This window comes from Phyllobates terribilis, unplaced genomic scaffold (assembly GCF_046119375.1).
Source record: "Phyllobates terribilis strain yellow unplaced genomic scaffold, ASM4611937v1 Scaffold_40__1_contigs__length_11209783, whole genome shotgun sequence".
Lineage (NCBI taxonomy): Eukaryota > Metazoa > Chordata > Amphibia > Anura > Dendrobatidae > Phyllobates > Phyllobates terribilis.
In genome coordinates, this window is record NW_027362800.1 from 8,026,037 (window position 1) to 8,052,853 (window position 26,817).

General features: G+C 45.2%; 21 non-coding genes across 21 annotated transcripts; all 21 read right to left on the reverse strand.

The window, feature by feature from the left end:
- Positions 1-35: 35 nt before the first annotated feature.
- On the reverse strand, positions 36-226 carry LOC141189421 (U2 spliceosomal RNA). The gene has a single exon (XR_012263481.1). It is a non-coding gene; the product is annotated as a U2 spliceosomal RNA (small nuclear RNA).
- Positions 227-1,349: 1,123 nt separating this feature from the next.
- On the reverse strand, positions 1,350-1,540 carry LOC141189422 (U2 spliceosomal RNA). The gene has a single exon (XR_012263482.1). It is a non-coding gene; the product is annotated as a U2 spliceosomal RNA (small nuclear RNA).
- Positions 1,541-2,661: 1,121 nt separating this feature from the next.
- LOC141189423 (U2 spliceosomal RNA) lies at positions 2,662-2,852 on the reverse strand. Its single transcript, XR_012263483.1, has one exon. It is a non-coding gene; the product is annotated as a U2 spliceosomal RNA (small nuclear RNA).
- Positions 2,853-3,973: 1,121 nt separating this feature from the next.
- On the reverse strand, positions 3,974-4,164 carry LOC141189424 (U2 spliceosomal RNA). The gene has a single exon (XR_012263484.1). It is a non-coding gene; the product is annotated as a U2 spliceosomal RNA (small nuclear RNA).
- A 1,117-nt stretch (positions 4,165-5,281) lies between these two features.
- LOC141189425 (U2 spliceosomal RNA) lies at positions 5,282-5,472 on the reverse strand. Its single transcript, XR_012263485.1, has one exon. It is a non-coding gene; the product is annotated as a U2 spliceosomal RNA (small nuclear RNA).
- A 1,119-nt stretch (positions 5,473-6,591) lies between these two features.
- On the reverse strand, positions 6,592-6,782 carry LOC141189427 (U2 spliceosomal RNA). The gene has a single exon (XR_012263486.1). It is a non-coding gene; the product is annotated as a U2 spliceosomal RNA (small nuclear RNA).
- Positions 6,783-7,904: 1,122 nt separating this feature from the next.
- Positions 7,905-8,095, reverse strand: LOC141189428 (U2 spliceosomal RNA). The gene has a single exon (XR_012263487.1). It is a non-coding gene; the product is annotated as a U2 spliceosomal RNA (small nuclear RNA).
- A 1,118-nt stretch (positions 8,096-9,213) lies between these two features.
- Positions 9,214-9,404, reverse strand: LOC141189430 (U2 spliceosomal RNA). The gene has a single exon (XR_012263489.1). It is a non-coding gene; the product is annotated as a U2 spliceosomal RNA (small nuclear RNA).
- A 1,120-nt stretch (positions 9,405-10,524) lies between these two features.
- On the reverse strand, positions 10,525-10,715 carry LOC141189431 (U2 spliceosomal RNA). Its single transcript, XR_012263490.1, has one exon. It is a non-coding gene; the product is annotated as a U2 spliceosomal RNA (small nuclear RNA).
- A 1,114-nt stretch (positions 10,716-11,829) lies between these two features.
- LOC141189432 (U2 spliceosomal RNA) lies at positions 11,830-12,020 on the reverse strand. The gene has a single exon (XR_012263491.1). It is a non-coding gene; the product is annotated as a U2 spliceosomal RNA (small nuclear RNA).
- A 1,121-nt stretch (positions 12,021-13,141) lies between these two features.
- On the reverse strand, positions 13,142-13,332 carry LOC141189433 (U2 spliceosomal RNA). The gene has a single exon (XR_012263492.1). It is a non-coding gene; the product is annotated as a U2 spliceosomal RNA (small nuclear RNA).
- A 1,121-nt stretch (positions 13,333-14,453) lies between these two features.
- LOC141185432 (U2 spliceosomal RNA) lies at positions 14,454-14,644 on the reverse strand. Its single transcript, XR_012260095.1, has one exon. It is a non-coding gene; the product is annotated as a U2 spliceosomal RNA (small nuclear RNA).
- Positions 14,645-15,764: 1,120 nt separating this feature from the next.
- Positions 15,765-15,955, reverse strand: LOC141189434 (U2 spliceosomal RNA). The gene has a single exon (XR_012263493.1). It is a non-coding gene; the product is annotated as a U2 spliceosomal RNA (small nuclear RNA).
- A 1,121-nt stretch (positions 15,956-17,076) lies between these two features.
- On the reverse strand, positions 17,077-17,267 carry LOC141189435 (U2 spliceosomal RNA). Its single transcript, XR_012263494.1, has one exon. It is a non-coding gene; the product is annotated as a U2 spliceosomal RNA (small nuclear RNA).
- Positions 17,268-18,372: 1,105 nt separating this feature from the next.
- Positions 18,373-18,563, reverse strand: LOC141189436 (U2 spliceosomal RNA). The gene has a single exon (XR_012263495.1). It is a non-coding gene; the product is annotated as a U2 spliceosomal RNA (small nuclear RNA).
- Positions 18,564-19,683: 1,120 nt separating this feature from the next.
- On the reverse strand, positions 19,684-19,874 carry LOC141189437 (U2 spliceosomal RNA). Its single transcript, XR_012263496.1, has one exon. It is a non-coding gene; the product is annotated as a U2 spliceosomal RNA (small nuclear RNA).
- Positions 19,875-20,995: 1,121 nt separating this feature from the next.
- LOC141189438 (U2 spliceosomal RNA) lies at positions 20,996-21,186 on the reverse strand. The gene has a single exon (XR_012263497.1). It is a non-coding gene; the product is annotated as a U2 spliceosomal RNA (small nuclear RNA).
- Positions 21,187-22,307: 1,121 nt separating this feature from the next.
- Positions 22,308-22,498, reverse strand: LOC141184321 (U2 spliceosomal RNA). Its single transcript, XR_012259087.1, has one exon. It is a non-coding gene; the product is annotated as a U2 spliceosomal RNA (small nuclear RNA).
- Positions 22,499-23,616: 1,118 nt separating this feature from the next.
- On the reverse strand, positions 23,617-23,807 carry LOC141189439 (U2 spliceosomal RNA). Its single transcript, XR_012263498.1, has one exon. It is a non-coding gene; the product is annotated as a U2 spliceosomal RNA (small nuclear RNA).
- Positions 23,808-24,928: 1,121 nt separating this feature from the next.
- LOC141189441 (U2 spliceosomal RNA) lies at positions 24,929-25,119 on the reverse strand. The gene has a single exon (XR_012263500.1). It is a non-coding gene; the product is annotated as a U2 spliceosomal RNA (small nuclear RNA).
- A 1,120-nt stretch (positions 25,120-26,239) lies between these two features.
- On the reverse strand, positions 26,240-26,430 carry LOC141189442 (U2 spliceosomal RNA). Its single transcript, XR_012263501.1, has one exon. It is a non-coding gene; the product is annotated as a U2 spliceosomal RNA (small nuclear RNA).
- Positions 26,431-26,817: the final 387 nt, after the last annotated feature.

The window sequence follows — 26,817 nt, forward strand, 5'->3', positions numbered from 1 at the left end:
TTCAATTCTTTCTGATTTTAGAAACTGCATTAAAGAAGGGGTGCACCGGTCCTGGAGATACTGCAATACCAGGTCAATGCGTGGAGTGGACAGAGCAAGCTCTTTTTCCATCTCCCTGTTCTAAAAATCCATTTAATATATGGTCCCCAGATAGGGGACGTATCAGATATTAAACTGATAAGAACAGATACTACACTTGATCTTAGCCAAAAGGCCGAGAAGCGATAACCAGAATTGGTTTCCGACTACGGTGCCACCCAAGGATTCTGAAAAGTCCATTTGTGGAGATGGCCACCTGGACTCCCGTTAAGAAGACATGCTGTCAACCTCTAGATCCCTCACATGCCTGCACTTTTCGGCTTGCTGCTGCTGCAATCCACGCGTTTTAGATCTGCATAACTCCACCTCTTTTAGCACAGTACCCTCAACCCCCGGCTGTTCCCACCCGCCTCAACACCGTTGGAAGGGAGGAGAACCAATTAAGGCGGGGGGGGGGGGGTGGAACGAGCAGCTGTCTACCCTTAGCAGGAGGGTTGCTGATTAATTACCTCTCCTGCTGCTGCTGCTGCTGGCTGTCCAGCAGCAGACTGAAGGTGGCTGCTGCTGTGCGCAGGTATATAAAGGCTCAGAGCCTATTATGACACGCGCAGCCAGCGTTCCATTGCCACATTCCGTCTACTGCAGGCGGGATACCTGGATGGCTGAATGTCACTGAGAAGCTCACAGAGACCGCCATAAGCAACAGTTTAAAAGAATGCCACAGACTAATCAACCAAACTTTTTGGGTTGGTTTCTCTTTTATAGTCTGCAGGCATTAAATGAAAGAAGTCAGTGTTCCAGCAGAGGGAGACAACGTTTCAGAAAAGGCATTGTAGCAAACCAAAAAAGAAATTTTAAGCGCAGCAGAGTAACCAGCTCACATACCTGTTAGCTCAGGTGAGTTTAAAAGGCTGCTGTTGATAACAAGGGCATTTGCTAAATAGATGGTGTGTGTGCAACAATATACTGAAAGGTCAATTATATTGTGCAGCTTATCTCACCACCTGTAGTTATTTAGGTGAAAGCTCCAAAATGCTTGCCTAATATGTCTGTTTATCCAAAAGGAAGTATAGAGGGAGAGCTAGATAGATAGCATTGCATTACATTACATTACATGGCAATGCAATGCACAGTTGCTGAAGTTGAACCAAAATGAGCTTGTCATCTGGCTTCTGCAACTTTTAACATGAAAAATCCAATGAGGAGAAGAAAAGCAAAGCCAAAGAGTCCATCCCAAAATCCGACAAACAAGCAAAATGAACAAAAAGCATTGAATTCAATTCTTTCTGATTTTAGAAACTGCATTAAAGAAGGGGTGCACCGGTCCTGGAGATACTGCAATACCAGGTCAATGCGTGGAGTGGACAGAGCAAGCTCTTTTTCCATCTCCCTGTTCTAAAAATCCATTTAATATATGGTCCCCAGATAGGGGACGTATCAGATATTAAACTGATAAGAACAGATACTACACTTGATCTTAGCCAAAAGGCCGAGAAGCGATAACCAGAATTGGTTTCCGACTACGGTGCCACCCAAGGATTCTGAAAAGTCCATTTGTGGAGATGGCCACCTGGACTCCCGTTAAGAAGACATGCTGTCAACCTCTAGATCCCTCACATGCCTGCACTTTTCGGCTTGCTGCTGCTGCAATCCACGCGTTTTAGATCTGCATAACTCCACCTCTTTTAGCACAGTACCCTCAACCCCCGGCTGTTCCCACCCGCCTCAACACCGTTGGAAGGGAGGAGAACCAATTAAGGCGGGGGGGGGGGTGGAACGAGCAGCTGTCTACCCTTAGCAGGAGGGTTGCTGATTAATTACCTCTCCTGCTGCTGCTGCTGCTGGCTGTCCAGCAGCAGACTGAAGGTGGCTGCTGCTGTGCGCAGGTATATAAAGGCTCAGAGCCTATTATGACACGCGCAGCCAGCGTTCCATTGCCACATTCCGTCTACTGCAGGCGGGATACCTGGATGGCTGAATGTCACTGAGAAGCTCACAGAGACCGCCATAAGCAACAGTTTAAAAGAATGCCACAGACTAATCAACCAAACTTTTTGGGTTGGTTTCTCTTTTATAGTCTGCAGGCATTAAATGAAAGAAGTCAGTGTTCCAGCAGAGGGAGACAACGTTTCAGAAAAGGCATTGTAGCAAACCAAAAAAGAAATTTTAAGCGCAGCAGAGTAACCAGCTCACATACCTGTTAGCTCAGGTGAGTTTAAAAGGCTGCTGTTGATAACAAGGGCATTTGCTAAATAGATGGTGTGTGTGCAACAATATACTGAAAGGTCAATTATATTGTGCAGCTTATCTCACCACCTGTAGTTATTTAGGTGAAAGCTCCAAAATGCTTGCCTAATATGTCTGTTTATCCAAAAGGAAGTATAGAGGGAGAGCTAGATAGATAGCATTGCATTACATTACATTACATGGCAATGCAATGCACAGTTGCTGAAGTTGAACCAAAATGAGCTTGTCATCTGGCTTCTGCAACTTTTAACATGAAAAATCCAATGAGGAGAAGAAAAGCAAAGCCAAAGAGTCCATCCCAAAATCCGACAAACAAGCAAAATGAACAAAAAGCATTGAATTCAATTCTTTCTGATTTTAGAAACTGCATTAAAGAAGGGGTGCACCGGTCCTGGAGATACTGCAATACCAGGTCAATGCGTGGAGTGGACAGAGCAAGCTCTTTTTCCATCTCCCTGTTCTAAAAATCCATTTAATATATGGTCCCCAGATAGGGGACGTATCAGATATTAAACTGATAAGAACAGATACTACACTTGATCTTAGCCAAAAGGCCGAGAAGCGATAACCAGAATTGGTTTCCGACTACGGTGCCACCCAAGGATTCTGAAAAGTCCATTTGTGGAGATGGCCACCTGGTTTCCCGTTAAGAAGACATGCTGTCAACCTCTAGATCCCTCACATGCCTGCACTTTTCGGCTTGCTGCTGCTGCAATCCACGCGTTTTAGATCTGCATAACTCCACCTCTTTTAGCACAGTACCCTCAACCCCCGGCTGTTCCCACCCGCCTCAACACCGTTGGAAGGGAGGAGAACCAATTAAGGCGGGGGGGGGGGTGGAACGAGCAGCTGTCTACCCTTAGCAGGAGGGTTGCTGATTAATTACCTCTCCTGCTGCTGCTGCTGCTGGCTGTCCAGCAGCAGACTGAAGGTGGCTGCTGCTGTGCGCAGGTATATAAAGGCTCAGAGCCTATTATGACACGCGCAGCCAGCGTTCCATTGCCACATTCCGTCTACTGCAGGCGGGATACCTGGATGGCTGAATGTCACTGAGAAGCTCACAGAGACCGCCATAAGCAACAGTTTAAAAGAATGCCACAGACTAATCAACCAAACTTTTTGGGTTGGTTTCTCTTTTATAGTCTGCAGGCATTAAATGAAAGAAGTCAGTGTTCCAGCAGAGGGAGACAATGTTTCAGAAAAGGCATTGTAGCAAACCAAAAAAGAAATTTTAAGCGCAGCAGAGTAACCAGCTCACATACCTGTTAGCTCAGGTGAGTTTAAAAGGCTGCTGTTGATAACAAGGGCATTTGCTAAATAGATGGTGTGTGTGCAACAATATACTGAAAGGTCAATTATATTGTGCAGCTTATCTCACCACCTGTAGTTATTTAGGTGAAAGCTCCAAAATGCTTGCCTAATATGTCTGTTTATCCAAAAGGAAGTATAGAGGGAGAGCTAGATAGATAGCATTGCATTACATTACATTACATGGCAATGCAATGCACAGTTGCTGAAGTTGAACCAAAATGAGCTTGTCATCTGGCTTCTGCAACTTTTAACATGAAAAATCCAATGAGGAGAAGAAAAGCAAAGCCAAAGAGTCCATCCCAAAATCCGACAAACAAGCAAAATGAACAAAAAGCATTGAATTCAATTCTTTCTGATTTTAGAAACTGCATTAAAGAAGGGGTGCACCGGTCCTGGAGATACTGCAATACCAGGTCAATGCGTGGAGTGGACAGAGCAAGCTCTTTTTCCATCTCCCTGTTCTAAAAATCCATTTAATATATGGTCCCCAGATAGGGGACGTATCAGATATTAAACTGATAAGAACAGATACTACACTTGATCTTAGCCAAAAGGCCGAGAAGCGATAACCAGAATTGGTTTCCGACTACGGTGCCACCCAAGGATTCTGAAAAGTCCATTTGTGGAGATGGACACCTGGACTCCCGTTAAGAAGACATGCTGTCAAGTTCTAGATCCCTCACATGCCTGCACTTTTCGGCTTGCTGCTGCTGCAATCCACGCGTTTTAGATCTGCATAACTCCACCTCTTTTAGCACAGTACCCTCAACCCCCGGCTGTTCCCACCTGCCTCAACACCGTTGGAAGGGAGGAGAACCAATTAAGGCGGGGGGGGGGTGGAACGAGCAGCTGTCTACCCTTAGCAGGAGGGTTGCTGATTAATTACCTCTCCTGCTGCTGCTGCTGCTGGCTGTCCAGCAGACTGAAGGTGGCTGCTGCTGTGCGCAGGTATATAAAGGCTCAGAGCCTATTATGACACGCGCAGCCAGCGTTCCATTGCCACATTCCGTCTACTGCAGGCGGGATACCTGGATGGCTGAATGTCACTGAGAAGCTCACAGAGACCGCCATAAGCAACAGTTTAAAAGAATGCCACAGACTAATCAACCAAACTTTTTGGGTTGGTTTATCTTTTATAGTCTGCAGGCATTAAATGAAAGAAGTCAGTGTTCCAGCAGAGGGAGACAACGTTTCAGAAAAGGCATTGTAGCAAACCAAAAAAGAAATTTTAAGCGCAGCAGAGTAACCAGCTCACATACCTGTTAGCTCAGGTGAGTTTAAAAGGCTGCTGTTGATAACAAGGGCATTTGCTAAATAGATGGTGTGTGTGCAACAATATACTGAAAGGTCAATTATATTGTGCAGCTTATCTCACCACCTGTAGTTATTTAGGTGAAAGCTCCAAAATGCTTGCCTAATATGTCTGTTTATCCAAAAGGAAGTATAGAGGGAGAGCTAGATAGATAGCATTGCATTACATTACATTACATGGCAATGCAATGCACAGTTGCTGAAGTTGAACCAAAATGAGCTTGTCATCTGGCTTCTGCAACTTTTAACATGAAAAATCCAATGAGGAGAAGAAAAGCAAAGCCAAAGAGTCCATCCCAAAATCTGACAAACAAGCAAAATGAACAAAAAGCATTGAATTCAATTCTTTCTGATTTTAGAAACTGCATTAAAGAAGGGGTGCACCGGTCCTGGAGATACTGCAATACCAGGTCAATGCGTGGAGTGGACAGAGCAAGCTCTTTTTCCATCTCCCTGTTCTAAAAATCCATTTAATATATGGTCCCCAGATAGGGGACGTATCAGATATTAAACTGATAAGAACAGATACTACACTTGATCTTAGCCAAAAGGCCGAGAAGCGATAACCAGAATTGGTTTCCGACTACGGTGCCACCCAAGGATTCTGAAAAGTCCATTTGTGGAGATGGCCACCTGGACTCCCGTTAAGAAGACATGCTGTCAACCTCTAGATCCCTCACATGCCTGCACTTTTCGGCTTGCTGCTGCTGCAATCCACGCGTTTTAGATCTGCATAACTCCACCTCTTTCAGCACAGTACCCTCAACCCCCGGCTGTTCCCACCCGCCTCAACACCGTTGGAAGGGAGGAGAACCAATTAAGGCGGGGGGGGGTGGAACGAGCAGCTGTCTACCCTTAGCAGGAGGGTTGCTGATTAATTACCTCTCCTGCTGCTGCTGCTGCTGGCTGTCCAGCAGCAGACTGAAGGTGGCTGCTGCTGTGCGCAGGTATATAAAGGCTCAGAGCCTATTATGACACGCGCAGCCAGCGTTCCATTGCCACATTCCGTCTACTGCAGGCGGGATACCTGGATGGCTGAATGTCACTGAGAAGCTCACAGAGACCGCCATAAGCAACAGTTTAAAAGAATGCCACAGACTAATCAACCAAACTTTTTGGGTTGGTTTCTCTTTTATAGTCTGCAGGCATTAAATGAAAGAAGTCAGTGTTCCAGCAGAGGGAGACAACGTTTCAGAAAAGGCATTGTAGCAAACCAAAAAATAAATTTTAAGCGCAGCAGAGTAACCAGCTCACATACCTGTTAGCTCAGGTGAGTTTAAAAGGCTGCTGTTGATAACAAGGGCATTTGCTAAATAGATGGTGTGTGTGCAACAATATACTGAAAGGTCAATTATATTGTGCAGCTTATCTCACCACCTGTAGTTATTTAGGTGAAAGCTCCAAAATGCTTGCCTAATATGTCTGTTTATCCAAAAGGAAGTATAGAGGGAGAGCTAGATAGATAGCATTGCATTACATTACATTACATGGCAATGCAATGCACAGTTGCTGAAGTTGAACCAAAATGAGCTTGTCATCTGGCTTCTGCAACTTTTAACATGAAAAATCCAATGAGGAGAAGAAAAGCAAAGCCAAAGAGTCCATCCCAAAATCCGACAAACAAGCAAAATGAACAAAAAGCATTGAATTCAATTCTTTCTGATTTTAGAAACTGCATTAAAGAAGGGGTGCACCGGTCCTGGAGATACTGCAATACCAGGTCAATGCGTGGAGTGGACAGAGCAAGCTCTTTTTCCATCTCCCTGTTCTAAAAATCCATTTAATATATGGTCCCCAGATAGGGGACGTATCAGATATTAAACTGATAAGAACAGATACTACACTTGATCTTAGCCAAAAGGCCGAGAAGCGATAACCAGAATTGGTTTCCGACTACGGTGCCACCCAAGGATTCTGAAAAGTCCATTTGTGGAGATGGCCACCTGGACTCCCGTTAAGAAGACATGCTGTCAACCTCTAGATCCCTCACATGCCTGCACTTTTCGGCTTGCTGCTGCTGCAATCCACGCGTTTTAGATCTGCATAACTCCACCTCTTTTAGCACAGTACCCTCAACCCCCGGCTGTTCCCACCCGCCTCAACACCGTTGGTAGGGAGGAGAACCAATTAAGGCGGGGGGGGGGGGTGGAACGAGCAGCTGTCTACCCTTAGCAGGAGGGTTGCTGATTAATTACCTCTCCTGCTGCTGCTGCTGCTGGCTGTCCAGCAGCAGACTGAAGGTGGCTGCTGCTGTGCGCAGGTATATAAAGGCTCAGAGCCTATTATGACACGCGCAGCCAGCGTTCCATTGCCACATTCCGTCTACTGCAGGCGGGATACCTGGATGGCTGAATGTCACTGAGAAGCTCACAGAGACCGCCATAAGCAAGAGTTTAAAAGAATGCCACAGACTAATCAACCAAACTTTTTGGGTTGGTTTCTCTTTTATAGTCTGCAGGCATTAAATGAAAGAAGTCAGTGTTCCAGCAGAGGGAGACAACGTTTCAGAAAAGGCATTGTAGCAAACCAAAAAAGAAATTTTAAGCACAGCAGAGTAACCAGCTCACATACCTGTTAGCTCAGGTGAGTTTAAAAGGCTGCTGTTGATAACAAGGGCATTTGCTAAATAGATGGTGTGTGTGCAACAATATACTGAAAGGTCAATTATATTGTGCAGCTTATCTCACCACCTGTAGTTATTTAGGTGAAAGCTCCAAAATGCTTGCCTAATATGTCTGTTTATCCAAAAGGAAGTATAGAGGGAGAGCTAGATAGATAGCATTGCATTACATTACATTACATGGCAATGCAATGCACAGTTGCTGAAGTTGAACCAAAATGAGCTTGTCATCTGGCTTCTGCAACTTTTAACATGAAAAATCCAATGAGGAGAAGAAAAGCAAAGCCAAAGAGTCCATCCCAAAATCCGACAAACAAGCAAAATGAACAAAAAGCATTGAATTCAATTCTTTCTGATTTTAGAAACTGCATTAAAGAAGGGGTGCACCGGTCCTGGAGATACTGCAATACCAGGTCAATGCGTGGAGTGGACAGAGCAAGCTCTTTTTCCATCTCCCTGTTCTAAAAATCCATTTAATATATGGTCCCCAGATAGGGGACGTATCAGATATTAAACTGATAAGAACAGATACTACACTTGATCTTAGCCAAAAGGCCGAGAAGCGATAACCAGAATTGGTTTCCGACTACGGTGCCACCCAAGGATTCTGAAAAGTCCAGTTGTGGAGATGGCCACCTGGACTCCCGTTAAGAAGACATGCTGTCAACCTCTAGATCCCTCACATGTCTGCACTTTTCGGCTTGCTGCTGCTGCAATCCACGCGTTTTAGATCTGCATAACTCCACCTCTTTTAGCACAGTACCCTCAACCCCCGGCTGTTCCCACCCGCCTCAACACCGTTGGAAGGGAGGAGAACCAATTAAGGCGGGGGGGGGGGTGGAACGAGCAGCTGTCTACCCTTAGCAGGAGGGTTGCTGATTAATTACCTCTCCTGCTGCTGCTGCTGGCTGTCCAGCAGCAGACTGAAGGTGGCTGCTGCTGTGCGCAGGTATATAAAGGCTCAGAGCCTATTATGACACGCGCAGCCAGCGTTCCATTGCCACATTCCGTCTACTGCAGGCGGGATACCTGGATGGCTGAATGTCACTGAGAAGCTCACAGAGACCGCCATAAGCAACAGTTTAAAAGAATGCCACAGACTAATCAACCAAACTTTTTGGGTTGGTTTCTCTTTTATAGTCTGCAGGCATTAAATGAAAGAAGTCAGTGTTCCAGCAGAGGGAGACAACGTTTCAGAAAAGGCATTGTAGCAAACCAAAAAAGAAATTTTAAGTGCAGCAGAGTAACCAGCTCACATACCTGTTAGCTCAGGTGAGTTTAAAAGGCTGCTGTTGATAACAAGGGCATTTGCTAAATAGATGGTGTGTGTGCAACAATATACTGAAAGGTCAATTATATTGTGCAGCTTATCTCACCACCTGTAGTTATTTAGGTGAAAGCTCCAAAATGCTTGCCTAATATGTCTGTTTATCCAAAAGGAAGTATAGAGGGAGAGCTAGATAGATAGCATTGCATTATATTACATTACATGGCAATGCAATGCACAGTTGCTGAAGTTGAACCAAAATGAGCTTGTCATCTGGCTTCTGCAACTTTTAACATGAAAAATCCAATGAGGAGAAGAAAAGCAAAGCCAAAGAGTCCATCCCAAAATCCGACAAACAAGCAAAATGAACAAAAAGCATTGAATTCAATTCTTTCTGATTTTAGAAACTGCATTAAAGAAGGGGTGCACCGGTCCTGGAGATACTGCAATACCAGGTCAATGCGTGGAGTGGACAGAGCAAGCTCTTTTTCCATCTCCCTGTTCTAAAAATCCATTTAATATATGGTCCCCAGATAGGGGACGTATCAGATATTAAACTGATAAGAACAGATACTACACTTGATCTTAGCCAAAAGGCCGAGAAGCGATAACCAGAATTGGTTTCCGACTACGGTGCCACCCAAGGATTCTGAAAAGTCCATTTGTGGAGATGGCCACCTGGACTCCCGTTAAGAAGACATGCTGTCAACCTCTAGATCCCTCACATGCCTGCACTTTTCGGCTTGCTGCTGCTTCAATCCACGCGTTTTAGATCTGCATAACTCCACCTCTTTTAGCACAGTACCCTCAACCCCCGGCTGTTCCCACCCGCCTCAACACCGTTGGAAGGGAGGAGAACCAATTAAGGCGGGGGGGGGGTGGAACGAGCAGCTGTCTACCCTTAGCAGGAGGGTTGCTGATTAATTACCTCTCCTGCTGCTGCTGCTGCTGGCTGTCCAGCAGCAGACTGAAGGTGGCTGCTGCTGTGCGCAGGTATATAAAGGCTCAGAGCCTATTATGACACGCGCAGCCAGCGTTCCATTGCCACATTCCGTCTACTGCAGGCGGGATACCTGGATGGCTGAATGTCACTGAGAAGCTCACAGAGACCGCCATAAGCAACAGTTTAAAAGAATGCCACAGACTAATCAACCAAACTTTTTGGGTTGGTTTCTCTTTTATAGTCTGCAGGCATTAAATGAAAGAAGTCAGTGTTCCAGCAGAGGGAGACAACGTTTCAGAAAAGGCATTGTAGCAAACCAAAAAAGAAATTTTAAGCGCAGCAGAGTAACCAGCTCACATACCTGTTAGCTCAGGTGAGTTTAAAAGGCTGCTGTTGATAACAAGGGCATTTGCTAAATAGATGGTGTGTGTGCAACAATATACTGAAAGGTCAATTATATTGTGCAGCTTATCTCACCACCTGTAGTTATTTAGGTGAAAGCTCCAAAATGCTTGCCTAATATGTCTGTTTATCCAAAAGGAAGCATAGAGGGAGAGCTAGATAGATAGCATTGCATTACATTACATTACATGGCAATGCAATGCACAGTTGCTGAAGTTGAACCAAAATGAGCTTGTCATCTGGCTTCTGCAACTTTTAACATGAAAAATCCAATGAGGAGAAGAAAAGCAAAGCCAAAGAGTCCATCCCAAAATCCGACAAACAAGCAAAATGAACAAAAAGCATTGAATTCAATTCTTTCTGATTTTAGAAACTGCATTAAAGAAGGGGTGCACCGGTCCTGGAGATACTGCAATACCAGGTCAATGCGTGGAGTGGACAGAGCAAGCTCTTTTTCCATCTCCCTGTTCTAAAAATCCATTTAATATATGGTCCCCAGATAGGGGACGTATCAGATATTAAACTGATAAGAACAGATACTACACTTGATCTTAGCCAAAAGGCCGAGAAGCGATAACCAGAATTGGTTTCCGACTACGGTGCCACCCAAGGATTCTGAAAAGTCCATTTGTGGAGATGGCCACCTGGACTCCCGTTAAGAAGACATGCTGTCAACCTCTAGATCCCTCACATGCCTGCACTTTTCGGCTTGCTGCTGCTGCAATCCACGCGTTTTAGATCTGCATAACTCCACCTCTTTTAGCACAGTACCCTCAACCCCCTGCTGTTCCCACCCGCCTCAACACCGTTGGAAGGGAGGAGAACCAATTCAGGCGGGGGGGGGGTGGAACGAGCAGCTGTCTACCCTTAGCAGGAGGGTTGCTGATTAATTACCTCTCCTGCTGCTGCTGGCTGTCCAGCAGCAGACTGAAGGTGGCTGCTGCTGTGCGCAGGTATATAAAGGCTCAGAGCCTATTATGACACGCGCAGCCAGCGTTCCATTGCCACATTCCGTCTACTGCAGGCGGGATACCTGGATGGCTGAATGTCACTGAGAAGCTCACAGAGACCGCCATAAGCAACAGTTTAAAAGAATGCCACAGACTAATCAACCAAACTTTTTGGGTTGGTTTCTCTTTTATAGTCTGCAGGCATTAAATGAAAGAAGTCAGTGTTCCAGCAGAGGGAGACAACGTTTCAGAAAAGGCATTGTAGCAAACCAAAAAAGAAATTTTAAGCGCAGCAGAGTAACCAGCTCACATACCTGTTAGCTCAGGTGAGTTTAAAAGGCTGCTGTTGATAACAAGGGCATTTGCTAAATAGATGGTGTGTGTGCAACAATATACTGAAAGGTCAATTATATTGTGCAGCTTATCTCACCACCTGTAGTTATTTAGGTGAAAGCTCCAAAATGCTTGCCTAATATGTTTGTTTATCCAAAAGGAAGTATAGAGGGAGAGCTAGATAGATAGCATTGCATTACATTACATTACATGGCAATGCAATGCACAGTTGCTGAAGTTGAACCAAAATGAGCTTGTCATCTGGCTTCTGCAACTTTTAACATGAAAAATCCAATGAGGAGAAGAAAAGCAAAGCCAAAGAGTCCATCCCAAAATCCGACAAACAAGCAAAATGAACAAAAAGCATTGAATTCAATTCTTTCTGATTTTAGAAACTGCATTAAAGAAGGGGTGCACCGGTCCTGGAGATACTGCAATACCAGGTCAATGCGTGGAGTGGACAGAGCAAGCTCTTTTTCCATCTCCCTGTTCTAAAAATCCATTTAATATATGGTCCCCAGATAGGGGACGTATCAGATATTAAACTGATAAGAACAGATACTACACTTGATCTTAGCCAAAAGGCCGAGAAGCGATAACCAGAATTGGTTTCCGACTACGGTGCCACCCAAGGATTCTGAAAAGTCCATTTGTGGAGATGGCCACCTGGACTCCCGTTAAGAAGACATGCTGTCAACCTCTAGATCCCTCACATGCCTGCACTTTTCGGCTTGCTGCTGCTGCAATCCACGCGTTTTAGATCTGCATAACTCCACCTCTTTTAGCACAGTACCCTCAACCCCCGGCTGTTCCCACCCGCCTCAACACCGTTGGAAGGGAGGAGAACCAATTAAGGCGGGGGGGGGGGTGGAACGAGCAGCTGTCTACCCTTAGCAGGAGGGTTGCTGATTAATTACCTCTCCTGCTGCTGCTGCTGCTGGCTGTCCAGCAGCAGACTGAAGGTGGCTGCTGCTGTGCGCAGGTATATAAAGGCTCAGAGCCTATTATGACACGCGCAGCCAGCGTTCCATTGCCACATTCCGTCTACTGCAGGCGGGATACCTGGATGGCTGAATGTCACTGAGAAGCTCACAGAGACCGCCATAAGCAACAGTTTAAAAGAATGCCACAGACTAATCAACCAAACTTTTTGGGTTGGTTTCTCTTTTATAGTCTGCAGGCATTAAATGAAAGAAGTCAGTGTTCCAGCAGAGGGAGACAACGTTTCAGAAAAGGCATTGTAGCAAACCAAAAAAGAAATTTTAAGCGCAGCAGAGTAACCAGCTCACATACCTGTTAGCTCAGGTGAGTTTAAAAGGCTGCTGTTGATAACAAGGGCATTTGCTAAATAGATGGTGTGTGTGCAACAATATACTGAAAGGTCAATTATATTGTGCAGCTTATCTCACCACCTGTAGTTATTTAGGTGAAAGCTCCAAAATGCTTGCCTAATATGTCTGTTTATCCAAAAGGAAGTATAGAGGGAGAGCTAGATAGATAGCATTGCATTACATTACATTACATGGCAATGCAATGCACAGTTGCTGAAGTTGAACCAAAATGAGCTTGTCATCTGGCTTCTGCAACTTTTAACATGAAAAATCCAATGAGGAGAAGAAAAGCAAAGCCAAAGAGTCCATCCCAAAATCCGACAAACAAGCAAAATGAACAAAAAGCATTGAATTCAATTCTTTCTGATTTTAGAAACTGCATTAAAGAAGGGGTGCACCGGTCCTGGAGATACTGCAATACCAGGTCAATGCGTGGAGTGGACAGAGCAAGCTCTTTTTCCATCTCCCTGTTCTAAAAATCCATTTAATATATGGTCCCCAGATAGGGGACGTATCAGATATTAAACTGATAAGAACAGATACTACACTTGATCTTAGCCAAAAGGCCGAGAAGCGATAACCAGAATTGGTTTCCGACTACGGTGCCACCCAAGGATTCTGAAAAGTCCATTTGTGGAGATGGCCACCTGGACTCCCGTTAAGAAGACATGCTGTCAACCTCTAGATCCCTCACATGCCTGCACTTTTCGGCTTGCTGCTGCTGCAATCCACGCATTTTAGATCTGCATAACTCCACCTCTTTTAGCACAGTACCCTCAACCCCCGGCTGTTCCCACCCGCCTCAACACCGTTGGAAGGGAGGAGAACCAATTAAGGCGGGGGGGGGGGTGGAACGAGCAGCTGTCTACCCTTAGCAGGAGGGTTGCTGATTAATTACCTCTCCTGCTGCTGCTGCTGCTGGCTGTCCAGCAGCAGACTGAAGGTGGCTGCTGCTGTGCGCAGGTATATAAAGGCTCAGAGCCTATTATGACACGCGCAGCCAGCGTTCCATTGCCACATTCCGTCTACTGCAGGCGGGATACCTGGATGGCTGAATGTCACTGAGAAGCTCACAGAGACCGCCATAAGCAACAGTTTAAAAGAATGCCACAGACTAATCAACCAAACTTTTTGGGTTGGTTTCTCTTTTATAGTCTGCAGGCATTAAATGAAAGAAGTCAGTGTTCCAGCAGAGGGAGACAACGTTTCAGAAAAGGCATTGTAGCAAACCAAAAAAGAAATTTTAAGCGCAGCAGAGTAACCAGCTCACATACCTGTTAGCTCAGGTGAGTTTAAAAGGCTGCTGTTGATAACAAGGGCATTTGCTAAATAGATGGTGTGTGTGCAACAATATACTGAAAGGTCAATTATATTGTGCAGCTTATCTCACCACCTGTAGTTATTTAGGTGAAAGCTCCAAAATGCTTGCCTAATATGTCTGTTTATCCAAAAGGAAGTATAGAGGGAGAGCTAGATAGATAGCATTGCATTACATTACATTACATGGCAATGCAATGCACAGTTGCTGAAGTTGAACCAAAATGAGCTTGTCATCTGGCTTCTGCAACTTTTAACATGAAAAATCCAATGAGGAGAAGAAAAGCAAAGCCAAAGAGTCCATCCCAAAATCCGACAAACAAGCAAAATGAACAAAAAGCATTGAATTCAATTCTTTCTGATTTTAGAAACTGCATTAAAGAAGGGGTGCACCGGTCCTGGAGATACTGCAATACCAGGTCAATGCGTGGAGTGGACAGAGCAAGCTCTTTTTCCATCTCCCTGTTCTAAAAATCCATTTAATATATGGTCCCCAGATAGGGGACGTATCAGATATTAAACTGATAAGAACAGATACTACACTTGATATTAGCCAAAAGGCCGAGAAGCGATAACCAGAATTGGTTTCCGACTACGGTGCCACCCAAGGATTCTGAAAAGTCCATTTGTGGAGATGGCCACCTGGACTCCCGTTAAGAAGACATGCTGTCAACCTCTAGATCCCTCACATGCCTGCACTTTTCGGCTTGCTGCTGCTGCAATCCACGCGTTTTAGATCTGCATAACTCCACCTCTTTTAGCACAGTACCCTCAACCCCCGGCTGTTCCCACCCGCCTCAACACCGTTGGAAGGGAGGAGAACCAATTAAGGCGGGGGGGGGGTGGACCGAGCAGCTGTCTACCCTTAGCAGGAGGGTTGCTGATTAATTACCTCTCCTGCTGCTGCTGCTGCTGGCTGTCCAGCAGCAGACTGAAGGTGGCTGCTGCTGTGCGCAGGTATATAAAGGCTCAGAGCCTATTATGACACGCGCAGCCAGCGTTCCATTGCCACATTCCGTCTACTGCAGGCGGGATACCTGGATGGCTGAATGTCACTGAGAAGCTCACAGAGACCGCCATAAGCAACAGTTTAAAAGAATGCCACAGACTAATCAACCAAACTTTTTGGGTTGGTTTCTCTTTTATAGTCTGCAGGCATTAAATGAAAGAAGTCAGTGTTCCAGCAGAGGGAGACAACGTTTCAGAAAAGGCATTGTAGCAAACCAAAAAAGAAATTTTAAGCGCAGCAGAGTAACCAGCTCACATACCTGTTAGCTCAGGTGAGTTTAAAAGGCTGCTGTTGATAACAAGGGCATTTGCTAAATAGATGGTGTGTGTGCAACAATATACTGAAAGGTCAATTATATTGTGCAGCTTATCTCACCACCTGTAGTTATTTAGGTGAAAGCTCCAAAATGCTTGCCTAATATGTCTGTTTATCCAAAAGGAAGTATAGAGGGAGAGCTAGATAGATAGCATTGCATTACATTACATTACATGGCAATGCAATGCACAGTTGCTGAAGTTGAACCAAAATGAGCTTGTCATCTGGCTTCTGCAACTTTTAACATGAAAAATCCAATGAGGAGAAGAAAAGCAAAGCCAAAGAGTCCATCCCAAAATCCGACAAACAAGCAAAATGAACTAAAAGCATTGAATTCAATTCTTTCTGATTTTAGAAACTGCATTAAAGAAGGGGTGCACCGGTCCTGGAGATACTGCAATACCAGGTCAATGCGTGGAGTGGACAGAGCAAGCTCTTTTTCCATCTCCCTGTTCTAAAAATCCATTTAATATATGGTCCCCAGATAGGGGACGTATCAGATATTAAACTGATAAGAACAGATACTACACTTGATCTTAGCCAAAAGGCCGAGAAGCGATAACCAGAATTGGTTTCCGACTACGGTGCCACCCAAGGATTCTGAAAAGTCCATTTGTGGAGATGGCCACCTGGACTCCCGTTAAGAAGACATGCTGTCAACCTCTAGATCCCTCACATGCCTGCACTTTTCGGCTTGCTGCTGCTGCAATCCACGCGTTTTAGATCTGCATAACTCCACCTCTTTTAGCACAGTACCCTCAACCCCCGGCTGTTCCCACCCGCCTCAACACCGTTGGAAGGGAGGAGAACCAATTAAGGCGGGGGGGGGGGTGGAACGAGCAGCTGTCTACCCTTAGCAGGAGGGTTGCTGATTAATTACCTCTCCTGCTGCTGCTGCTGCTGGCTGTCCAGCAGCAGACTGAAGGTGGCTGCTGCTGTGCGCAGGTATATAAAGGCTCAGAGCCTATTATGACACGCGCAGCCAGCGTTCCATTGCCACATTCCGTCTACTGCAGGCGGGATACCTGGATGGCTGAATGTCACTGAGAAGCTCACAGAGACCGCCATAAGCAACAGTTTAAAAGAATGCCACAGACTAATCAACCAAACTTTTTGGGTTGGTTTCTCTTTTATAGTCTGCAGGCATTAAATGAAAGAAGTCAGTGTTCCAGCAGAGGGAGACAACGTTTCAGAAAAGGCATTGTAGCAAACCAAAAAATAAATTTTAAGCGCAGCAGAGTAACCAGCTCACATACCTGTTAGCTCAGGTGAGTTTAAAAGGCTGCTGTTGATAACAAGGGCATTTGCTAAATAGATGGTGTGTGTGCAACAATATACTGAAAGGTCAATTATATTGTGCAGCTTATCTCACCACCTGTAGTTATTTAGGTGAAAGCTCCAAAATGCTTGCCTAATATGTCTGTTTATCCAAAAGGAAGTATAGAGGGAGAGCTAGATAGATAGCATTGCATTACATTACATTACATGGCAATGCAATGCACAGTTGCTGAAGTTGAACCAAAATGAGCTTGTCATCTGGCTTCTGCAACTTTTAACATGAAAAATCCAATGAGGAGAAGAAAAGCAAAGCCAAAGAGTCCATCCCAAAATCCGACAAACAAGCAAAATGAACAAAAAGCATTGAATTCAATTCTTTCTGATTTTAGAAACTGCATTAAAGAAGGGGTGCACCGGTCCTGGAGATACTGCAATACCAGGTCAATGCGTGGAGTGGACAGAGCAAGCTCTTTTTCCATCTCCCTGTTCTAAAAATCCATTTAATATATGGTCCCCAGATAGGGGACGTATCAGATATTAAACTGATAAGAACAGATACTACACTTGATCTTAGCCAAAAGGCCGAGAAGCGATAACCAGAATTGGTTTCCGACTACGGTGCCACCCAAGGATTCTGAAAAGTCCATTTGTGGAGATGGCCACCTGGACTCCCGTTAAGAAGACATGCTGTCAACCTCTAGATCCCTCACATGCCTGCACTTTTCGGCTTGCTGCTGCTGCAATCCACGCGTTTTAGATCTGCATAACTCCACCTCTTTTAGCACAGTACCCTCAACCCCCGGCTGTTCCCACCCGCCTCAACACCGTTGGAAGGGAGGAGAACCAATTAAGGCGGGGGGGGGGGTGGAACGAGCAGCTGTCTACCCTTAGCAGGAGGGTTGCTGATTAATTACCTCTCCTGCTGCTGCTGCTGCTGGCTGTCCAGCAGCAGACTGAAGGTGGCTGCTGCTGTGCGCAGGTATATAAAGGCTCAGAGCCTATTATGACACGCGCAGCCAGCGTTCCATTGCCACATTCCGTCTACTGCAGGCGGGATACCTGGATGAAGCTCACAGAGACCGCCATAAGCAACAGTTTAAAAGAATGCCACAGACTAATCAACCAAACTTTTTGGGTTGGTTTCTCTTTTATAGTCTGCAGGCATTAAATGAAAGAAGTCAGTGTTCCAGCAGAGGGAGACAACGTTTCAGAAAAGGCATTGTAGCAAACCAAAAAAGAAATTTTAAGCGCAGCAGAGTAACCAGCTCACATACCTGTTAGCTCAGGTGAGTTTAAAAGGCTGCTGTTGATAACAAGGGCATTTGCTAAATAGATGGTGTGTGTGCAACAATATACTGAAAGGTCAATTATATTGTGCAGCTTATCTCACCACCTGTAGTTATTTAGGTGAAAGCTCCAAAATGCTTGCCTAATATGTCTGTTTATCCAAAAGGAAGTATAGAGGGAGAGCTAGATAGATAGCATTGCATTACATTACATTACATGGCAATGCAATGCACAGTTGCTGAAGTTGAACCAAAATGAGCTTGTCATCTGGCTTCTGCAACTTTTAACATGAAAAATCCAATGAGGAGAAGAAAAGCAAAGCCAAAGAGTCCATCCCAAAATCCGACAAACAAGCAAAATGAACAAAAAGCATTGAATTCAATTCTTTCTGATTTTAGAAACTGCATTAAAGAAGGGGTGCACCGGTCCTGGAGATACTGCAATACCAGGTCAATGCGTGGAGTGGACAGAGCAAGCTCTTTTTCCATCTCCCTGTTCTAAAAATCCATTTAATATATGGTCCCCAGATAGGGGACGTATCAGATATTAAACTGATAAGAACAGATACTACACTTGATCTTAGCCAAAAGGCCGAGAAGCGATAACCAGAATTGGTTTCTGACTACGGTGCCACCCAAGGATTCTGAAAAGTCCATTTGTGGAGATGGCCACCTGGACTCCCGTTAAGAAGACATGCTGTCAACCTCTAGATCCCTCACATGCCTGCACTTTTCGGCTTGCTGCTGCTGCAATCCACGCGTTTTAGATCTGCATAACTCCACCTCTTTTAGCACAGTACCCTCAACCCCCGGCTGTTCCCACCCGCCTCAACACCGTTGGAAGGGAGGAGAACCAATTAAGGCGGGGGGGGGGTGGAACGAGCAGCTGTCTACCCTTAGCAGGAGGGTTGCTGATTAATTACCTCTCCTGCTGCTGCTGCTGCTGGCTGTCCAGCAGCAGACTGAAGGTGGCTGCTGCTGTGCGCAGGTATATAAAGGCTCAGAGCCTATTATGACACGCGCAGCCAGCGTTCCATTGCCACATTCCGTCTACTGCAGGCGGGATACCTGGATGGCTGAATGTCACTGAGAAGCTCACAGAGACCGCCATAAGCAACAGTTTAAAAGAATGCCACAGACTAATCAACCAAACTTTTTGGGTTGGTTTCTCTTTTATAGTCTGCAGGCATTAAATGAAAGAAGTCAGTGTTCCAGCAGAGGGAGACAACGTTTCAGAAAAGGCATTGTAGCAAACCAAAAAAGAAATTTTAAGCGCAGCAGAGTAACCAGCTCACATACCTGTTAGCTCAGGTGAGTTTAAAAGGCTGCTGTTGATAACAAGGGCATTTGCTAAATAGATGTTGTGTGTGCAACAATATACTGAAAGGTCAATTATATTGTGCAGCTTATCTCACCACCTGTAGTTATTTAGGTGAAAGCTCCAAAATGCTTGCCTAATATGTCTGTTTATCCAAAAGGAAGTATAGAGGGAGAGCTAGATAGATAGCATTGCATTACATTACATTACATGGCAATGCAATGCACAGTTGCTGAAGTTGAACCAAAATGAGCTTGTCATCTGGCTTCTGCAACTTTTAACATGAAAAATCCAATGAGGAGAAGAAAAGCAAAGCCAAAGAGTCCATCCCAAAATCCGACAAACAAGCAAAATGAACAAAAAGCATTGAATTCAATTCTTTCTGATTTTAGAAACTGCATTAAAGAAGGGGTGCACCGGTCCTGGAGATACTGCAATACCAGGTCAATGCGTGGAGTGGACAGAGCAAGCTCTTTTTCCATCTCCCTGTTCTAAAAATCCATTTAATATATGGTCCCCAGATAGGGGACGTATCAGATATTAAACTGATAAGAACAGATACTACACTTGATCTTAGCCAAAAGGCCGAGAAGCGATAACCAGAATTGGTTTCCGACTACGGTGCCACCCAAGGATTCTGAAAAGTCCATTTGTGGAGATGGCCACCTGGACTCCCGTTAAGAAGACATGCTGTCAACCTCTAGATCCCTCACATGCCTGCACTTTTCGGCTTGCTGCTGCTGCAATCCACGCGTTTTAGATCTGCATAACTCCACCTCTTTTAGCACAGTACCCTCAACCCCCGGCTGTTCCCACCCGCCTCAACACCGTTGGAAGGGAGGAGAACCAATTAAGGCGGGGGGGGGGGTGGAACGAGCAGCTGTCTACCCTTAGCAGGAGGGTTGCTGATTAATTACCTCTCCTGCTGCTGCTGCTGCTGGCTGTCCAGCTGCAGACTGAAGGTGGCTGCTGCTGTGCGCAGGTATATAAAGGCTCAGAGCCTATTATGACACGCGCAGCCAGCGTTCCATTGCCACATTCCGTCTACTGCAGGCGGGATACCTGGATGGCTGAATGTCACTGAGAAGCTCACAGAGACCGCCATAAGCAACAGTTTAAAAGAATGCCACAGACTAATCAACCAAACTTTTTGGGTTGGTTTCTCTTTTATAGTCTGCAGGCATTAAATGAAAGAAGTCAGTGTTCCAGCAGAGGGAGACAACATTTCAGAAAAGGCATTGTAGCAAACCAAAAAAGAAATTTTAAGCGCAGCAGAGTAACCAGCTCACATACCTGTTAGCTCAGGTGAGTTTAAAAGGCTGCTGTTGATAACAAGGGCATTTGCTAAATAGATGGTGTGTGTGCAACAATATACTGAAAGGTCAATTATATTGTGCAGCTTATCTCACCACCTGTAGTTATTTAGGTGAAAGCTCCAAAATGCTGGCCTAATATGTCTGTTTATCCAAAAGGAAGTATAGAGGGAGAGCTAGATAGATAGCATTGCATTACATTACATTACATGGCAATGCAATGCACAGTTGCTGAAGTTGAACCAAAATGAGCTTGTCATCTGGCTTCTGCAACTTTTAACATGAAAAATCCAATGAGGAGAAGAAAAGCAAAGCCAAAGAGTCCATCCCAAAATCTGACAAACAAGCAAAATGAACAAAAAGCATTGAATTCAATTCTTTCTGATTTTAGAAACTGCATTAAAGAAGGGGTGCACCGGTCCTGGAGATACTGCAATACCAGGTCAATGCGTGGAGTGGACAGAGCAAGCTCTTTTTCCATCTCCCTGTTCTAAAAATCCATTTAATATATGGTCCCCAGATAGGGGACGTATCAGATATTAAACTGATAAGAACAGATACTACACTTGATCTTAGCCAAAAGGCCGAGAAGCGATAACCAGAATTGGTTTCCGACTACGGTGCCACCCAAGGATTCTGAAAAGTCCATTTGTGGAGATGGCCACCTGGACTCCCGTTAAGAAGACATGCTGTCAACCTCTAGATCCCTCACATGCCTGCACTTTTCGGCTTGCTGCTGCTGCAATCCACGCGTTTTAGATCTGCATAACTCCACCTCTTTTAGCACAGTACCCTCAACCCCCGGCTGTTCCCACCCGCCTCAACACCGTTGGAAGGGAGGAGAACCAATTAAGGCGGGGGGGGGGGTGGAACGAGCAGCTGTCTACCCTTAGCAGGAGGGTTGCTGATTAATTACCTCTCCTGCTGCTGCTGCTGCTGGCTGTCCAGCAGCAGACTGAAGGTGGCTGCTGCTGTGCGCAGGTATATAAAGGCTCAGAGCCTATTATGACACGCGCAGCCAGCGTTCCATTGCCACATTCCGTCTACTGCAGGCGGGATACCTGGATGGCTGAATGTCACTGAGAAGCTCACAGAGACCGCCATAAGCAACAGTTTAAAAGAATGCCACAGACTAATCAACCAAACTTTTTGGGTTGGTTTCTCTTTTATAGTCTGCAGGCATTAAATGAAAGAAGTCAGTGTTCCAGCAGAGGGAGACAACGTTTCAGAAAAGGCATTGTAGCAAACCAAAAAAGAAATTTTAAGCGCAGCAGAGTAACCAGCTCACATACCTGTTAGCTCAGGTGAGTTTAAAAGGCTGCTGTTGATAACAAGGGCATTTGCTAAATAGATGTTGTGTGTGCAACAATATACTGAAAGGTCAATTATATTGTGCAGCTTATCTCACCACCTGTAGTTATTTAGGTGAAAGCTCCAAAATGCTTGCCTAATATGTCTGTTTATCCAAAAGGAAGTATAGAGGGAGAGCTAGATAGATAGCATTGCATTACATTACATTACATGGCAATGCAATGCACAGTTGCTGAAGTTGAACCAAAATGAGCTTGTCATCTGGCTTCTGCAACTTTTAACATGAAAAATCCAATGAGGAGAAGAAAAGCAAAGCCAAAGAGTCCATCCCAAAATCCGACAAACAAGCAAAATGAACAAAAAGCATTGAATTCAATTCTTTCTGATTTTAGAAACTGCATTAAAGAAGGGGTGCACCGGTCCTGGAGATACTGCAATACCAGGTCAATGCGTGGAATGGACAGAGCAAGCTCTTTTTCCATCTCCCTGTTCTAAAAATCCATTTAATATATGGTCCCCAGATAGGGGACGTATCAGATATTAAACTGATAAGAACAGATACTACACTTGATCTTAGCCAAAAGGCCGAGAAGCGATAACCAGAATTGGTTTCCGACTACGGTGCCACCCAAGGATTCTGAAAAGTCCATTTGTGGAGATGGCCACCTGGACTCCCGTTAAGAAGACATGCTGTCAACCTCTAGATCCCTCACATGCCTGCACTTTTCGGCTTGCTGCTGCTGCAATCCACGCGTTTTAGATCTGCATAACTCCACCTCTTTTAGCACAGTACCCTCAACCCCCGGCTGTTCCCACCCGCCTCAACACCGTTGGAAGGGAGGAGAACCAATTAAGGCGGGGGGGGTGGAACGAGCAGCTGTCTACCCTTAGCAGGAGGGTTGCTGATTAATTACCTCTCCTGCTGCTGCTGCTGCTGGCTGTCCAGCTGCAGACTGAAGGTGGCTGCTGCTGTGCGCAGGTATATAAAGGCTCAGAGCCTATTATGACACGCGCAGCCAGCGTTCCATTGCCACATTCCGTCTACTGCAGGCGGGATACCTGGATGGCTGAATGTCACTGAGAAGCTCACAGAGACCGCCATAAGCAACAGTTTAAAAGAATGCCACAGACTAATCAACCAAACTTTTTGGGTTGGTTTCTCTTTTATAGTCTGCAGGCATTAAATGAAAGAAGTCAGTGTTCCAGCAGAGGGAGACAACGTTTCAGAAAAGGCATTGTAGCAAACCAAAAAAGAAATTTTAAGCGCAGCAGAGTAACCAGCTCACATACCTGTTAGCTCAGGTGAGTTTAAAAGGCTGCTGTTGATAACAAGGGCATTTGCTAAATAGATGGTGTGTGTGCAACAATATACTGAAAGGTCAATTATATTGTGCAGCTTATCTCACCACCTGTAGTTATTTAGGTGAAAGCTCCAAAATGCTTGCCTAATATGTCTGTTTATCCAAAAGGAAGTATAGAGGGAGAGCTAGATAGATAGCATTGCATTACATTACATTACATGGCAATGCAATGCACAGTTGCTGAAGTTGAACCAAAATGAGCTTGTCATCTGGCTTCTGCAACTTTTAACATGAAAAATCCAATGAGGAGAAGAAAAGCAAAGCCAAAGAGTCCATCCCAAAATCCGACAAACAAGCAAAATGAACAAAAAGCATTGAATTCAATTCTTTCTGATTTTAGAAACTGCATTAAAGAAGGGGTGCACCGGTCCTGGAGATACTGCAATACCAGGTCAATGCGTGGAGTGGACAGAGCAAGCTCTTTTTCCATCTCCCTGTTCTAAAAATCCATTTAATATATGGTCCCCAGATAGGGGACGTATCAGATATTAAACTGATAAGAACAGATACTACACTTGATCTTAGCCAAAAGGCCGAGAAGCGATAACCAGAATTGGTTTCCGACTACGGTGCCACCCAAGGATTCTGAAAAGTCCATTTGTGGAGATGGCCACCTGGACTCCCGTTAAGAAGACATGCTGTCAACCTCTAGATCCCTCACATGCCTGCACTTTTCGGCTTGCTGCTGCTGCAATCCACGCGTTTTAGATCTGCATAACTCCACCTCTTTTAGCACAGTACCCTCAACCCCCGGCTGTTCCCACCCGCCTCAACACCGTTGGAAGGGAGGAGAACCAATTAAGGCGGGGGGGGGGGTGGAACGAGCAGCTGTCTACCCTTAGCAGGAGGGTTGCTGATTAATTACCTCTCCTGCTGCTGCTGCTGCTGGCTGTCCAGCAGCAGACTGAAGGTGGCTGCTGCTGTGCGCAGGTATATAAAGGCTCAGAGCCTATTATGACACGCGCAGCCAGCGTTCCATTGCCACATTCCGTCTACTGCAGGCGGGATACCTGGATGGCTGAATGTCACTGAGAAGCTCACAGAGACCGCCATAAGCAACAGTTTAAAAGAATGCCACAGACTAATCAACCAAACTTTTTGGGTTGGTTTCTCTTTTATAGTCTGCAGGCATTAAATGAAAGAAGTCAGTGTTCCAGCAGAGGGAGACAACGTTTCAGAAAAGGCATTGTAGCAAACCAAAAAAGAAATTTTAAGCGCAGCAGAGTAACCAGCTCACATACCTGTTAGCTCAGGTGAGTTTAAAAGGCTGCTGTTGATAACAAGGGCATTTGCTAAATAGATGTTGTGTGTGCAACAATATACTGAAAGGTCAATTATATTGTGCAGCTTATCTCACCACCTGTAGTTATTTAGGTGAAAGCTCCAAAATGCTTGCCTAATATGTCTGTTTATCCAAAAGGAAGTATAGAGGGAGAGCTAGATAGATAGCATTGCATTACATTACATTACATGGCAATGCAATGCACAGTTGCTGAAGTTGAACCAAAATGAGCTTGTCATCTGGCTTCTGCAACTTTTAACATGAAAAATCCAATGAGGAGAAGAAAAGCAAAGCCAAAGAGTCCATCCCAAAATCCGACAAACAAGCAAAATGAACAAAAAGCATTGAATTCAATTCTTTCTGATTTTAGAAACTGCATTAAAGAAGGGGTGCACCGGTCCTGGAGATACTGCAATACCAGGTCAATGCGTGGAGTGGACAGAGCAAGCTCTTTTTCCATCTCCCTGTTCTAAAAATCCATTTAATATATGGTCCCCAGATAGGGGACGTATCAGATATTAAACTGATAAGAACAGATACTACACTTGATCTTAGCCAAAAGGCCGAGAAGCGATAACCAGAATTGGTTTCCGACTACGGTGCCACCCAAGGATTCTGAAAAGTCCATTTGTGGAGATGGCCACCTGGACTCCCGTTAAGAAGACATGCTGTCAACCTCTAGATCCCTCACATGCCTGCACTTTTCGGCTTGCTGCTGCTGCAATCCACGCGTTTTAGATCTGCATAACTCCACCTCTTTTAGCACAGTACCCTCAACCCCCGGCTGTTCCCACCCGCCTCAACACCGTTGGAAGGGAGGAGAACCAATTAAGGCGGGGGGGGGGTGGAACGAGCAGCTGTCTACCCTTAGCAGGAGGGTTGCTGATTAATTACCTCTCCTGCTGCTGCTGCTGCTGGCTGTCCAGCAGCAGACTGAAGGTGGCTGCTGCTGTGCGCAGGTATATAAAGGCTCAGAGCCTATTATGACACGCGCAGCCAGCGTTCCATTGCCACATTCCGTCTACTGCAGGCGGGATACCTGGATGGCTGAATGTCACTGAGAAGCTCACAGAGACCGCCATAAGCAACAGTTTAAAAGAATGCCACAGACTAATCAACCAAACTTTTTGGGTTGGTTTCTCTTTTATAGTCTGCAGGCATTAAATGAAAGAAGTCAGTGTTCCAGCAGAGGGAGACAACGTTTCAGAAAAGGCATTGTAGCAAACCAAAAAAGAAATTTTAAGCGCAGCAGAGTAACCAGCTCACATACCTGTTAGCTCAGGTGAGTTTAAAAGGCTGCTGTTGATAACAAGGGCATTTGCTAAATAGATGGTGTGTGTGCAACAATATACTGAAAGGTCAATTATATTGTGCAGCTTATCTCACCACCTGTAGTTATTTAGGTGAAAGCTCCAAAATGCTTGCCTAATATGTCTGTTTATCCAAAAGGAAGTATAGAGGGAGAGCTAGATAGATAGCATTGCATTACATTACATTACATGGCAATGCAATGCACAGTTGCTGAAGTTGAACCAAAATGAGCTTGTCATCTGGCTTCTGCAACTTTTAACATGAAAAATCCAATGAGGAGAAGAAAAGCAAAGCCAAAGAGTCCATCCCAAAATCCGACAAACAAGCAAAATGAACAAAAAGCATTGAATTCAATTCTTTCTGATTTTAGAAACTGCATTAAAGAAGGGGTGCACCGGTCCTGGAGATACTGCAATACCAGGTCAATGCGTGGAGTGGACAGAGCAAGCTCTTTTTCCATCTCCCTGTTCTAAAAATCCATTTAATATATGGTCCCCAGATAGGGGACGTATCAGATATTAAACTGATAAGAACAGATACTACACTTGATCTTAGCCAAAAGGCCGAGAAGCGATAACCAGAATTGGTTTCCGACTACGGTGCCACCCAAGGATTCTGAAAAGTCCATTTGTGGAGATGGCCACCTGGACTCCCGTTAAGAAGACATGCTGTCAACCTCTAGATCCCTCACATGCCTGCACTTTTCGGCTTGCTGCTGCTGCAATCCACGCGTTTTAGATCTGCATAACTCCACCTCTTTTAGCACAGTACCCTCAACCCCCGGCTGTTCCCACCCGCCTCAACACCGTTGGAAGGGAGGAGAACCAATTAAGGCGGGGGGGGGGTGGAACGAGCAGCTGTCTACCCTTAGCAGGAGGGTTGCTGATTAATTACCTCTCCTGCTGCTGCTGCTGCTGGCTGTCCAGCAGCAGACTGAAGGTGGCTGCTGCTGTGCGCAGGTA